Consider the following 14,533-nt stretch of genomic DNA (forward strand, 5'->3'; position numbering starts at 1 on the left):
ATTTCTTGGAAAGAGGCTAGTGGCATGGATCAGCAAGAATAAGAATTGCATCTGTCAGTCTATAGTAGGGATGGAATATGTTGCTCTAGTAGTTAATTATTCTAGCACAATCTGGACCAAGAAACTATTGTCAAGAATAAAGGAAGAAATCAAGGTCCTAGTAGTTATCTACTATGATAATAAAAGTGCAATCAACATATCAAAAAATCTATTGATGCATTCTAAGACAGAACACATTACAATCAAGTATCATTTTTTGAGAGAATTAATTCAAGATATAGAAGTTAGATTGGAATATGTGAATAGAAAGGATTAGGTTGCTGGCATATTTACCAAACCATTACCTAAGGATACATTTTTTTATCTCAAAGGAAAGCTAGGCATCATTCCCTTATCTAATTCTCACTAGAGTACAAATTAGTGCTACATCAACCTAACTACATTGAATATCTATCAAGTTGATGCAAAAAAAATAGAGCTTAATATATATAAATTAGTACATTAGGTACATTATAAACTTATTGTATCAGTTCTTCAGCATTTGATGTCAAAGAGGGAGAGTTTGAATATGTCATATCAAAAGAATTGAAGAATAGTTTGATGAATCAAAGGAATTTTTTTTTATATCGGCAAGAGGGAGAACTTGATCAGATGGAGTCTAAAGATAAGATGTCACAGGGAGAATTTGAAAGGGAGTTCTCATAGATAAAGAATCATAATGAAACTAAGGATATTATAAAATATTATAAATTATTTTGATTTCTCTAAATTTCATTTGCTTATGAAATTTTGTGTTTCTGTCAATGCTAAAGAGGGAGATTATTGAAAAAAATTATTCAATTGTATACTGTCATTGATGTTACACAAATGTTAAATTCCAACTAATAACTGATAGTAGTAATTGAGCTATGTTTCTATCATAGCTTTGTGGTTCTAGCATCAGCTGATATTTTTTTAGAAGAACTCAATTTCATTGATCAAGTGAAAATCAAGCTAGGTTAGTCATTGAAGGATTGCTATGTAAGTTGAGTTAGGTTAGTTACTAAAGAGGTTTAGTGTGAATCAAGTCAGCTTGGTTACCAATAAAATCGGTGGTAACTGAGTGACCTAGTTTTAGTATTAGGCAACCTAAAATAGAATAATTTTCTTTATTATTTGGTTTATGCAAATTTGATTGAGTGAATATATACTTTTTATTTGTAAAGGTATTCAAGCCGACTTGACATTGGGTTTCATATATATGAAAGTTCAAGTTGTGGATTGAAATGGGAGTTGTGGAAGAAGATAAGATGAAAATAAAGAAGGATATCTAATTAATGATAGAACATCCAAGGAGATGCAAAGAATATTATGGTCATGAAGGATCCAAAGGATAAGCTTGAACAATAATCTAAATTAGCAAGTCAGTTTCTCCATTAACCATGTCAATCATTGTTGCTCTCCAACAGTTGTAGCAGTAAAGAAATCTCTTAACAGATTTGAATTAGCAATCATTCTTGTAAATCCTCTAACAAGGTGGAATTTCTAGATTAAAGTCTCTTAAGGCCTCTAGCAAGGCTGGTCATAATAGGGCGATTCAAATCCTTTAATATGTTTGCACCTAACAATGTGTTTTGTAACTTTTAATAGGGTTGGCTTCTGATAGAGCTCACTTAAGAAGAGTACGAAGTTGTAACTAGTTGCATTGGTGGTTTTCCAAAATTGAGTTTCCACATTCAATATTGGTGTCTCATGTATTCATGTTATTTTCTTACTACTTTATCTTTCTGCAACTAATTTACTAATGGTTAATAAACATTGATATCTCAAGATTGCTTTGTTAATTGAGCTACAATGTATATCTAGTTCTAACTGAGTTGTGCAAGGATTTGAATAAGAAGTTTATATTGACATCTAAGGGATTTGGAATTATTTTAGTGGTAACTAATTCACCCCTCCCCTCTTACTTACTCCTCATATATTTCCAGCACTTTCCAATCTCTGATAATTTCTCCTACTCTAGCATCATTGGGATTGCCTTTGGAACAACCATCCACATTTTATTTCAGCCATCCCTTCTTGGGTGGAATATAATAGGACTTTTTTATTTTCTAGATCTTCTAGAAATAGGTATCTATCAAGATTTGTTTTATATTCTAGTTGTGGTTTAGACTTAAATCGAGAAGGTTTGGGAACATAAGGATTTTGGGGAAACATGCATAATTTATACTATCTCTAGCTATATTTTTATGATGTGGAAGATGGAGATAGTTTCTATCTTTTTTTCTCTAAAGATTATGTTGTTTCTTTCTCTCCAAACACACTATATAACCATAGGAAGAATAATTTCCCAATCATAAGATGAGATAGGATGTGAGAAGGATGAGACCTTCCATTGTATTATAATGTCCTTAATATTTTTTGGGAATATCATGGCAAGATGACAACCCTTCAGCACCTTATTCCAAATAGACAATGTAATAGAATTTTATGAATAGACACAACATTATTTTCACATAGGGTGCATCTATTAGCCAACTTGAGCCCATGTTTAGATAGGTTGTCGAGTGTGAGGATTTTTTCGTGAGCCATAGCCCACAAAAATAATTTATTTTTGGTGGATGACAATGGGTCTAGATAATATTCAAGAATTTATCACCAAAAAAATAATCTACAAGCACTTTGTAGGTCAAACTAATAGAGAAGAGGCCATTATTGTTATATCTCTAGATCCATTTTTCTCCTAGGCTTGATTAGAGAGATTAGGGTCAACAAGTAAGTTCATAAGAGAGGTAACCACCTCCATACTAACATGCCTAATTCTTGTGGCATCATGTCGGACATGCCACAAACCAATAAGGTCCTCCCATCAGACATTACCATTATCCCATTCTAAGTAAATTTCCACTTTCACCCCCACATTCACCTTCAATCAATCAATTAGACCTTGTTTATTCACCACCTCCTTAATTGGCACCTCATCCTTCCAACTTTCTTCCTAAAATAGGCTTTTTCTACCATTTCCTATTTGGGTTTGACTACCTCTTTTGATCAGGCCTTTTATTTTCAAAACATTCTTCTATATCACAGAGCTACCATTGGGGTTATTCTTTCTTATATATGAACAATGATCATAAATATTTAGCCCTTAGGATTTTCATACGACCTTTAACTCCTTCTAAGCTTAACCAACCCAACTTAGAGAAAAGTGCTTTGTTCATAATTTTAAGATTTCTTACACTCATGGTGCCATTCTCCTTTAGTTTGCAAACCTAATTCTAGTTGACGAGAGACATTTTCCTCTTTCCCTTAACTCCTACCCACAAAATTTTCTTTTAGATTTCCCCGTAATATTTTCCACCATTGTAGTCATTAAAGAAAAAGACATAAACTACATATTGATACTTTTTATGCATGCTTTAAGAAGAAGGATCTTAAGCCCAAAACTCAAAAATTTTACTTTCCATACAACCAATTCATTTTGAAACTTCTCAATGACACTATTCCAATAATTATGGCTGGGTTTTTCTAAGGAGAAAGGAAGACCAAGATACATATTCGAGAGAGTTTAAATTTGGCATTCCAATTTTTACAAAAATATTTCTTTGCATGTCTTGTTAAATGTTGAAAAATAAGTTTTTACTCTTTTGAAAGTTAATATAAATTGGCCAGACAATTTGGCATACTTAGCTAATAGAGATATCCAATCCTTAGTTTTAGAAAGGATAGTTTCTTCAAAAAGGATAAATTATCATCCACAAATTTCTCATGAGTAGTATTAAGGATATTAGAGGTCTCTTTAACACCATATAGCTCTAGAGAGCTTTAGTGATGTGACAAACTAGTCTTTCTCACAACCTAGCTAATCCTAGTGATGCGTTAGATCTTTCACTTTACCTAATAGGGTTACTAGTTACCCTATTCTCTTTAGGATCCTAACAAAGAGGTCCTAGGATTTTCAACTAGTACACACCAATGTAATAACAATGACTTTCCACATTACAATAATCCCCAAATACTTACATGACTCGCGTTGTCACAAAAAGTCACACCCTTGTCCAAAGTTTTTACCTAAGGACAACCTTGTGAAACATGGAAACAATGCCCAATTGTGGGACTTGAACTATGAGGTTGAGTCTCTAGAGAAGGCCAATTTCCTTTTCTATCAGGATGTAGCCAAATACTCTTGGAGAGGAAAATGGAGAAGGAATGCATGAAAGAAAATCTACCTACTCTAACCTGAGTGATCCACCAAAATAGAGTGTTTGAACTTATCTCTACCCATGAATGCATAGTCAACCAGTTAGAACCTTAAAGAATATAGATTCAAACATTCCTTAATTCAAAAACCACATGTAGATCAAACAACAAAAGAATTCTATAGGAAGAAACTTCACTTAATATCATTCAAATGTCAAAAGTAGATGCAATCATATAGATTGCAGAACATAGAAAAAAAAACATTGACCAGAGGAAAATAACCTTGCACAATGTGTTAATGGCTAAAAGAGACTTAGTAGAGGATTACAATAGTTTAGAGGCATGAGAAATTGTAAGAATCCACCTTAGGGAATAATTTACACAAGACCAAGGAACTCAAAACACAAGCACAAATTAGACCAGAGTATGATCAGAATAATTGTATAGTATTCAATTATATGTACAAGTACACTAGGAGTGCCTCAATATAAAGGCCTCTGAGATGCATCTAGAATGCCTCAGAATCAACATCATGATAAGTCCAACAACTAGGCACATGTCCACTAGATATGGTTTATCCTCCATTATGCACGAAAGTAAGTGTGATGATGAGAGGTTAAGCCTACAAAGGTGAAACATGCACATTAGTGTTGTAGATAGCATGTGCTAAATTAGGAGTGTTGTCTACATGACAACTTAGTGAATGATGCAAACTCATGTGGTGTAGACACTATGTGCATAACTAGAGTAGCGTACTTCTATGTTGTCTACATGACAATTGTAGAAGATGCACAAACTCCTAAGTGTCTCATAAAGAGATATAATAAAATAATGCAAAATAATAAAATAATCCACTAACCTAAGTAAACTTAAGTAAAGTGTAAATAGTAAATACCTATTTACACCAACACCCCCCCTTAAGTGGAACTTAGGGGAATGCACTTAAGCTCACTAATGCATAATGGGTCCTGGCTACAAGGCCATGTTAGGTACCCATGTGCAAAAGCAATGCTAAAATGATGCAATGCAATCTCTCATAAAGAAGAGAAAGAGGGAAAACCACATGGGAAAAACCCTCCTCCAAAAAGAGAGATAAGTACAATAGAGAAAAAGAGAGAGAGAGAGAGAGAGAAGAAGACCTCATAAAAGTAAAAAATCCCTCCTAGAAGAAGAAGAGAGAAGTCAAGGGACTCCCCTATCTACAACGTCCCACACCCCCAAGAGATCTCACAAATGAGTATACTTGACATCGGTGAAGGGTTTGGTGAAAATATCAGCAACTTGCTCTGCTATAGGACAATACTAAAGTGCAATGATCTGCTCATGTATTAGCTCTCTAATATAGTGCATGTGAACCTCAATGTGCTTTGTCCGCTAATGCTAAACTGGATGCTTAGAGATTTCAATGGCACTTTGATTATCACAATGAATAACTATCAACTTAGGTAGATCGAATCCAAACTCCTCTAAGATGTGCTATAACCAAAGAGCCTTTGTAGCTGCATTGATAGCACCTTGATACTCAGCCTCTATGGAAGAAAGAGAAACATTGTTCTGCTTCTTACTTTGCCAACAAATAGGGCCAAGACCAAGGTGAAATGTGTACCTTGAAGTAGAATTCTGAGAATCTAAGTCTCCTTCATAGTCTGAATCTGTGTACCCAATCAACTGAAGCCTTATACCTACTCGATAATGAATCCCATGTGTATGTGTACCCTTGATATAGTGCAAAATTGGCTTGGCAGCCTTCCAATGAAGCTCATGAGGTTCTTGCATAAAGCATGAAACCATACCAACTGCAAAGGCAATATCAGGGCATGTGTGTGTCAAGTAGATAAGGCTCCCAACTAACTATCTGTATAATGTCACATCAAAAAGTGGAGTTGTGCACTTAGCCTCTAGCTTGACACCTGATAGGAATGGAGTAGGAGTAGGCTTGCAAGCACTCATGTGAAATCGAGAAAGCAATTCAAGAGCATACTTGGGCTATGAAAGTGAAATCCCTGCTGAAGACTGTATGATCTCAATGCTAAGGAAGTAGTGTAGCAAACCCAAGTCTGTCATGGAAAATTTGTCTTGAAGAGAGGTCTTGACACTAGCTATGATGGATGCAATGCTCCCTATAATGATCAAGTCATCTACATAAAGAACTAAGACCAAATGAGAGTCGTCCTTCTTAAGAATGTAAACATTCAAATTAGAATGACATCTTGTGAACCCTACTGAGAGGAGAAATGAATCCATTTTGGCATACCAAGCCCACAGAGCTTGCTTTAAACCATAAATAAACTTCTTTAATCTACAAACCATAGTATAATCCTTTATGAACCCCTATGGCTACTCCATATAAATTTCCTCATGAAGGTCACCATTCAAAAAAGTTCTCTTAACATCCATTTGGTGCATAACCCATCCTTGAGCTGTAGCAATTGCTAGTGTTAGGTGAATGGAGTTCATCTTGGCAACTAGTGCAAAAGTCTTTGTATAAACAATACTTGGAACTTGCGAGAAACCTTTTGCAACAAGTCTAGCCTTATGTTTATCAATACTTCCATCTACTACAAATTTGGTTCAATAGATCCACTTGCATCGAACCACTTTTCTTCCCTTAGGAAGGGGAACTAAGTCCCATGTGTTATTTTTCATCAAACAATTGTATTCTTCCTCCATAATTGTATCCCATTCTGGAATCCCTAATGCTTCCTTAAAAGACTGTGGATCTGAAGCAATGGCTATGTATGCATGTGGAAATGACTTGTGCTGTGACCTAGTCCTTTGAGTATCTAAAGGATTTCCCACCAATGAACCTGCTACATCAAGGGTTTGCTATGACCAACAAGGTTTAGTGGAAGAAGATGAAGGAATGTCCTTAACTGTTTGTTGACCCTACGAAGGTGGTGTCCTGTGAGTCAAGGTTAGAGGAATTTCATCTTCTGTGTCACTTTCATCACTATGATCACTATCCACATAGGAGGAAGAAGGAGGAGTTGAAGAAGCCAAACTTGGACATTTCTCTTCAAAATGAACACTCCTCTCATTGAATATTTTGTGAGTCTCTAGATCCATTAATTTATATGGCTTGAGATGATTAGGATATCCAACAAATATGCATGGTTTTCTTTGTGGTTCTAATGCCTTACGCTTTTGTGGAGGTATCCTTGCCCATGCTGGAGAACCAAAAACTTTGAAGTGCTTAATAATTGGTTTCCTTCCACACCATGGCTCAAAAGGTGTTATTCCATCTAAGGCCTTATGCGGACTTCTATTTTGAATGTAGTTGGCACAACACATGGCTTCAGCCCAAAACACTTGATCAAGAGACTTATGTTGAAGCATGCAAGTAGTCATTTCCTTAAGGGTTCTTTTCTTTATTTCAGCTACATCATTCTTCTATGGTGTGTATGCAACTGAATGTTGAAGATCTATCCCCTCATGTGTGCAATAGTCTATAAGTATAGAGTTGACATATTCTCTGCCAGTGTCTGTCCTTAGTATTTTGATGGCTTTCCCAAATTTCTTCTCAACTTGAGCTTTGAATGTGATAAAGTTGTCAAAGACTTCACTCTTATGACCAAGGAAAAAGACCCAAGTGTACCTTGAAAAGTCATCAATAAATGTGAGAACATAGCAGGCCTTACCAAAAGAAGGTACTGGAAAGGGGCCAACTACATCACTATGTACCAATTCTAGAATAGCAGTTGCCTTCCAAGACTTCCCCTTGTCATATTTCTCTTTGGGATATTTACCTACTTCACAACTTAGACATACTCCCTCTGAAAATTTGACTTGAGGTAGAATAATGACCATTTCCTTGCTGCTTAATTGCTAAAGGTAGCAATAATTAAGGTGTCCAAATATTTCATGCCATAGTTTACTTTGAGTGTTTGAATGAGTCAACAAGGAAAGAGACATGGACTTAGGCACAAAATGTGAAAACGAATAAAGTCTAGTCTCATGGTTTTCCTTTCCAATCGCCACCATTGAATCATCTTTGAGATTCTTTACCACTACCGTGTCAGGGAGGAACTCTACTTTGTTGCCACATCCATAGTGAGTGATTTGATATATGGAAGTAAGGTTGGTGCTTAGGCTAGGAACATGAAGTACATCCTTGAAGATGTCATTCTCTATCAGCATTGCCTTTACCTTCTACTGCAATTTGAGTATCATTGCCCACATAGATGTAAGGTACATTTGAAGTTTTGAAAGAGGAAAATTGCTACTTTGAAGCACCCATATGATGAGATGCTCTTGAATCTAGAATCCATTCCTCCACATTATTAGTACTTGCAACTAAAGCTTGGCCCTTGCCCTTTGAAGTGGTTGAAGAACCCTTGTCTTTGTATGGATTAGGAACATCAATTTTGTGTTTCCTCATAGTGTTTACCAATTCATTAATCTGCTTATCTTTGCATTCATGTTCTTCATGTCCATTCCTCTTACAATAGGGACATGTTTTCTTCTCCTTCTTGTTGGAATTTTTCCCCTTTTGATTGCTCTTGGAAGAAGACTTTTCTTGTTGTGAAGAAGAATGTTGAGTGGAAGAGGATTGATTGGAGAATGATTTTTGTTTTGAGGAGGACTGTTGTGTACCATCTTGTGGTTTGGCCTTCCATTGCTTTTGCTTCTTGTTTGAGTTTTTGCCACTTGAATTACCTTCATTTGCTACCAAGACTTTGGTTTTGGAAGACTTGAGAATTCCCATACCCACTAGATTGTCATGTTCAAGGATCAACATTTCTAAGAATTTCTCTAATGAAGGCTTAACATAGGCACTACCCATTGTTAATTTGTGTGTATTAAAGCTAGAAACAAAAGGAGCATATTCAGGTGGAAGATGAGTCATAATGTATTTGATCATCTTTCCATCTTTAATGGGTTAACCACAATCCTTCAGCTGTGCCCTATACATTTCTACTTGGGTAAGTTAGTCTTTAATTGTCTCAAAATTTCTAGGATCCAACTTGAGAAGTTTATCCTCTATTGTGTAAGCCATGTCTTCATCTACTGTCCCATACAAAGCTTCTAGTTTATCCCAAACATCTATTGGATTTGTAAGCTTCCTAATGTGAAATTTGACAGGATCAGAGATATTTTTCAACAAGGTTCCTAAGGCCATCTCTTGTTTGGATTCCCAGTCTTCTTTACAAGCTTCATCAGCATTAGCAGGAGGTTTCTTGGCTACACCAATGACATAATGCCATAAACCTTTTTCTACCAATGGCTCTTTAATGTTTTCTTTCCAAGTAGAATAATTATGTGAAGTTAACTTTGCAAAAGAACCCATTAATACAAGAACACAAGATAAAGGAGACACAGTACACATTACACACTCCCCCTTTTCACTCAATCAAACCCCCCCCAAATAAATGATTTTGGCACTTTATATATAGTGTGTTTACAATGGGCTACTTGCCAAAATGGACAAAGTGGACTTTTTGATTTTTGCTAATTACAACCTCTGTATAGAGTACAAATCTGGACTATTACAATGTAGCTCAAAATTACATCAATTGTGAAGCATTACAATGCAAAATAAGACCTATCTTGAAAGTGATACTTTTGTCCAAATAAGACTACAATCTGATTGTAGATCTGAAAACTAGACAAAAACATATACACTTTCAAAAAAAAATGAAACTTGAAAAGGAGTCCAGATGAGCTCATATGATGCATTTGAAGTTGCAAAAAGCAGGATTAGACAAGTACAGTCACAAAAAAAAAAAAAAAAATTATGACAAATCCATGCACCAAACTAGAAACTAGCTACACCACTAAAAAATTCAAGAAATTTTACCCAAAAAAATAAAATAAATTACACCTGATTTGGAGTCCATATGACCAAGTTATAGCTATTTGAAGTCTGGCTGCCAAATTAAAAATACAAATGAAGAGGGGTTTGCAAAGAAAAACATAGTGTTAAATTTGATGGTCAAATGGCCATCTCCGCAGTTCAAAAATGCCCTAGAATGACAAGTAGACGGTCGTCAATTTTAGGTTGCAAGTTTGTTGACGTCAGCATATGTGCAGGTTCGTGATGATGTCACCCTATATGGTTGGTGATGCGTCATGTACAAAATGTATAGCAATGGTAGACATGTCACTTTACATGGCGTATAGTGGCTGTTGACTGTGCAGTGATGTGTTGCAGACTCTAGTAGGAAGGCTGATGTGGCTTTAGCCATGTGTCAGGGTACGACCAATGACCGACAGCCATGTGGACTGCCTGCGTGGTGATCTAACTGTGCACAGATGTGACACAGACTCTGTCAGCAAGGCTGACTGTATAGGCATTAGATGTGAGAGTGCCACAGGTCTATTTTTAATGGGACTCTGGGTCCAAGCTGGCAGGTGCGTCAGGTGCAGTCGTGGCAGACAGCAGGTCTGCATGGGTGAATTAGTGATCACCGTGTGTCGCAGGCTGAAATAGAAGAAGTGGCCAGAGGGTTTGCCAGATTTAATAGGAGTGATGCTAGATTATTGGGTATTTATCCCACATGCATGGGATGTGCGCTCAATGTGTTGTTTAAAAACAAAACAACCACAATATCAAAGAAAAGGAAGCCCTGCTAGGTGTAGACCACTGGAAATTTGTGTTGCCAAAGTTATAATATCCTACATGTCAGAAAATATTCTCTATGCTTCTCAAGTTGAATATGTCACTTGCTGTCCGGATCCGCCTATGAAAAACTAGAATATTCCCTACGAAATATTAAGCGTACAGGTCTAGCCTATGCACTACTATAATTTTTTCTCTATATGCCTGACTGGGTAGAGAATAATTTTGAATTTTTTTTTGAAAAATACAGAGAAATAAATTGCACAATTAATTGATCCAAAAAATGAATTAATTAGATCGAAATAAAAGATCATACCCAGATTTGCAGATCGGGCCTTCGGGTTCCAATTTGCAAAAAAAAATTTGCCTCCCGGTTGACTATGGCCTAAAATAGGAAAATTTATAGTCAATGTTCACCAAATTGTCGCTCTAAACAAAATGGCAAGGTTCGCTTGGGCTCTAGATGCTCCCAATTGTAGCTGATGCTCCGAATCTGAATCGGGTCCCTTAAAGAGATGAAGCAACGAGGTCTCTAATGGCTATATGATGAGTATCTCCCTAAGCTTTGATACCATGTAAGAATCTACCTTAGAGCAGAATTTACCCAAGACCAAGGAACTCAAAACACAAGCACAAATTAGGCTAGAGTATGATTAGAATAACTGTATAGTATTCAATTCTATGTACAAGTACACTAGGAGTGCCTCAATATAAAGGCCTCTAAGATGCATTTTAAATGCCTCGGAATCAGCATCATGATAAGTCCAACAACTAGGCACATGTCCACCAAATATGGGTTATCCTCCATTATGGACAAAAGTAAGTGTGATAATGAGAGGATAAGCCTACAAAGGTGAAACATGCACATCAGTGTTGTAGACAGCATGTGCTAAATTAGGAGTGCAAAAAATTGTGTTGTCTACATGATAACTTAGTGAATGATGCAAACTCCTATGGTGTAGACACCATGTGCATAATTAGAGTTGCGTACTTCTATGTTGTCTACATGACAACTGTAGAAGATGCACAAACTCCTAAGTGTCTTATAAAGAGAAATAATAAAATAATGCAAAATAATAAAATAATGCACTAACCTAAATAAACTTAAGTAAAGTGTAAATAGTAAATACCTATTTACACCAACAAAAATAATAGTAGTATGCATGAAACAAATACTAGAGAATCAGAGAAAGATCAACCCTTACAAAGATTATAAAATCTACCTTTATAGCTTAGGCATAATTGAGATATTTCTAATTGGAGTTACTGCACAACCACCATCTTAAATGCACAAAGAATAATCATACAAATCTAGAGACAATCTAATCTTGGCACAAATTTAAATAATGAAATCTAATATTTTGCCAAAAGAGAACCTTGAGAAGAGATAAAGGCATCATTAATCACTTTGACCAAGTAGATGGATAAAACCAAAGGTGGTGGAGGTTTTTCCTTCATTCACTAGGTATGGCATTCATTAGAGAGTGGTTCAAATTGATCATGAAGATCAGATCATGCAAGAAAACATCTCTTTCCCATAGATGGATTGACAAACTAGAAATTTCAAAGAAGTCAACTAAATCCTACAACCAAGATGGGCCACATGGGCCAATAGTCTTATTTCATTCACCACCCTACAAAATCATTTCGGTTTGACCATCTCATTTTTAACTATGCATTCCCCATACCTAATACTGGTAGTTAAAAAAATGTCAACCCAACTACCAATGCTAACTACAATGTTTACCCCCTTGGGCATACAAATACATGTGTCCTTGAGGTGCTTCCCCACAATGTCTAAAGTTCTTGCAATTCCATATTGTGGGAAAGCGTTGATCATCGATCTACAAAAGTTCAATGATAGATGAAAATATTTAAATATTTTTTTCCCATAGACTATTCAACATCCACCTCAGCATGACCTAGCATCCAAATTTCACCACTTTCTAACATTGGTGGCCCACACAGAAGGAAGGACCCACAAATCCATATGTCACAATGTTACTTTCCTACATTGTTAGAAAGTTAGATAGAAGACAAGATGCAGGAAAGTGACTACCAATAGAACCCTAGCCATATTCCAACTCACACTAGCATGTCAACATAATACCTTTCTTCATCTGTGGCCTATGAGAAACATGATCCATTTGCCACATAGTAGCAAGGTGTTTTCTTGCTTTATTTAAATGTCATTCACTTTGAAGGAGTAGGAAAGTGCTAGTCATACATATATGCAAGATCTAACGGCACAAAAAATTGTGGGATCCTCAACAGAAAACTTACGAGGATAGAGAAATATTAAATGCTTCTTATTTAATTAGTTTTTATTTCCATGGTACTTGAATTTTTAAATAGAATGGTAGATGGTCATTTATCATTTAAATTTAGATGTGATTTTGGCCTAAAGGATAATTTGACTAGAGCCTAAGGCATCTATTGGGCTACAGAGTCATAGAAAATGTGAGAATTTGCCCAACATAACCCTAAAATTATAAAAAACATGACTAGGAAATCTCAAAACTGGCTGTCTGCAACTAGAACCCGAAACCAAAAATCCTCTACAACCTCTGCAAAACACATGTTCTCATGCACTTTTTGGAAAACAAGAAATAAGAAAGGAACATATCCTAAATTATATACATGAAGTACTCATCCTTTTTCAGAAGCAGGACTTAAGATATATTCCATTAACTCAAATAGGCAAAATTTCATTGTTGGGCCTACTTAAATGTAAAGCATTAGCCTTTTTGCATCTAATAACCACATAGGGACCACTCCATAGCATATCAAATTTTTAATGCCTCCCTAATTTTTCCCTATATGTATCCTATTTTAATACCAGATCATCTTTTCTAAATATTTTGACCCTAGCCTTCCTATCTAAACTTCTTTTCACCTATTGCTGATGTGTTTCTAGGGTCTACATGTCCTATTTCCTTTTCTCTTCTAGTTCCATTAGTTTTTCAATTCTTACTATCATGTAATCATTTTCCATTAACTCCAACTAATGAGCTAGTTCTAGGGATGGGAATTCTAATGAAATTGGAAGCCTTGCTTCTCTATCATATACCAACATAAAGGATGAATATCCTATGGCCCTCTTAGATTTTATTCTATCAGCCCACATTTTTGTCCTCAACTTTTGATGCCAACACCTCTAATTTTCCTCTATAGTTACTTTCATAATCCTGATTAGGTTCTTGTTGGATGACTCAGGAAATCCATTGCCTTGAGGGTATTAGTTTAAGAATGTGCTCAATTCAATATTATGATCAATCCCCATCCACAAATTTGAGCTCCTACAAAAGGTTTTGCATTATCTAGAATAATGGTTGAAGGGGAACCAAACTTGGTCACAATTCCATCAAGGAATTCAAAAACTAAAGATTCTATGGTATCCTTTAATGTTATTTATTCTATTCATTAAGTAAAGTAATCTATAGTAGCTAAAATCCACTTGTGACTGGCGTTGGAAGGGTGGTTGATAAGGCCTATGAAATCCAATCCCTATTGAAAAAAAGGTTTTTCCACTTGAATGGGATGAAGAGGAAGAGCTGTAAGATTTCTCTTACCAGAGAAGGAGGCATATTTTTCACACTTTCTAACATACTTATGAAAATCATGGAAAAGGATGACTAATAGTAACCAGCCCTCATGATCTTCATTGTAGTTCTCCTTGCTAAAAAGTGGCCACCATAAGGACCATCATGAAGCTCTTTGATTATTCTTTCAGCTTGGTATATATCAATGCATCCCAATAGGGATCCATTAAAATCTCTCCTAAAAAGGATACCA

General features: G+C 35.8%; 2 pseudogenes; both read left to right on the forward strand.

Moving 5' to 3' along the window:
* LOC149540652 ((R)-mandelonitrile lyase-like) overlaps window positions 1-14,533 on the forward strand; it is a 223,609-nt pseudogene that overhangs the window by 57,026 nt on the left and 152,050 nt on the right.
* Window positions 1-14,533, forward strand: part of LOC149540653 (serpin-Z7-like) — a 118,459-nt pseudogene that overhangs the window by 38,134 nt on the left and 65,792 nt on the right.

Source organism: Cupressus sempervirens, chromosome 9 (genome assembly GCF_028749045.1).
Source record: "Cupressus sempervirens isolate cs-2001-9-10 chromosome 9, ASM2874904v1, whole genome shotgun sequence".
NCBI classification, from domain to species: domain Eukaryota; kingdom Viridiplantae; phylum Streptophyta; class Pinopsida; order Cupressales; family Cupressaceae; genus Cupressus; species Cupressus sempervirens.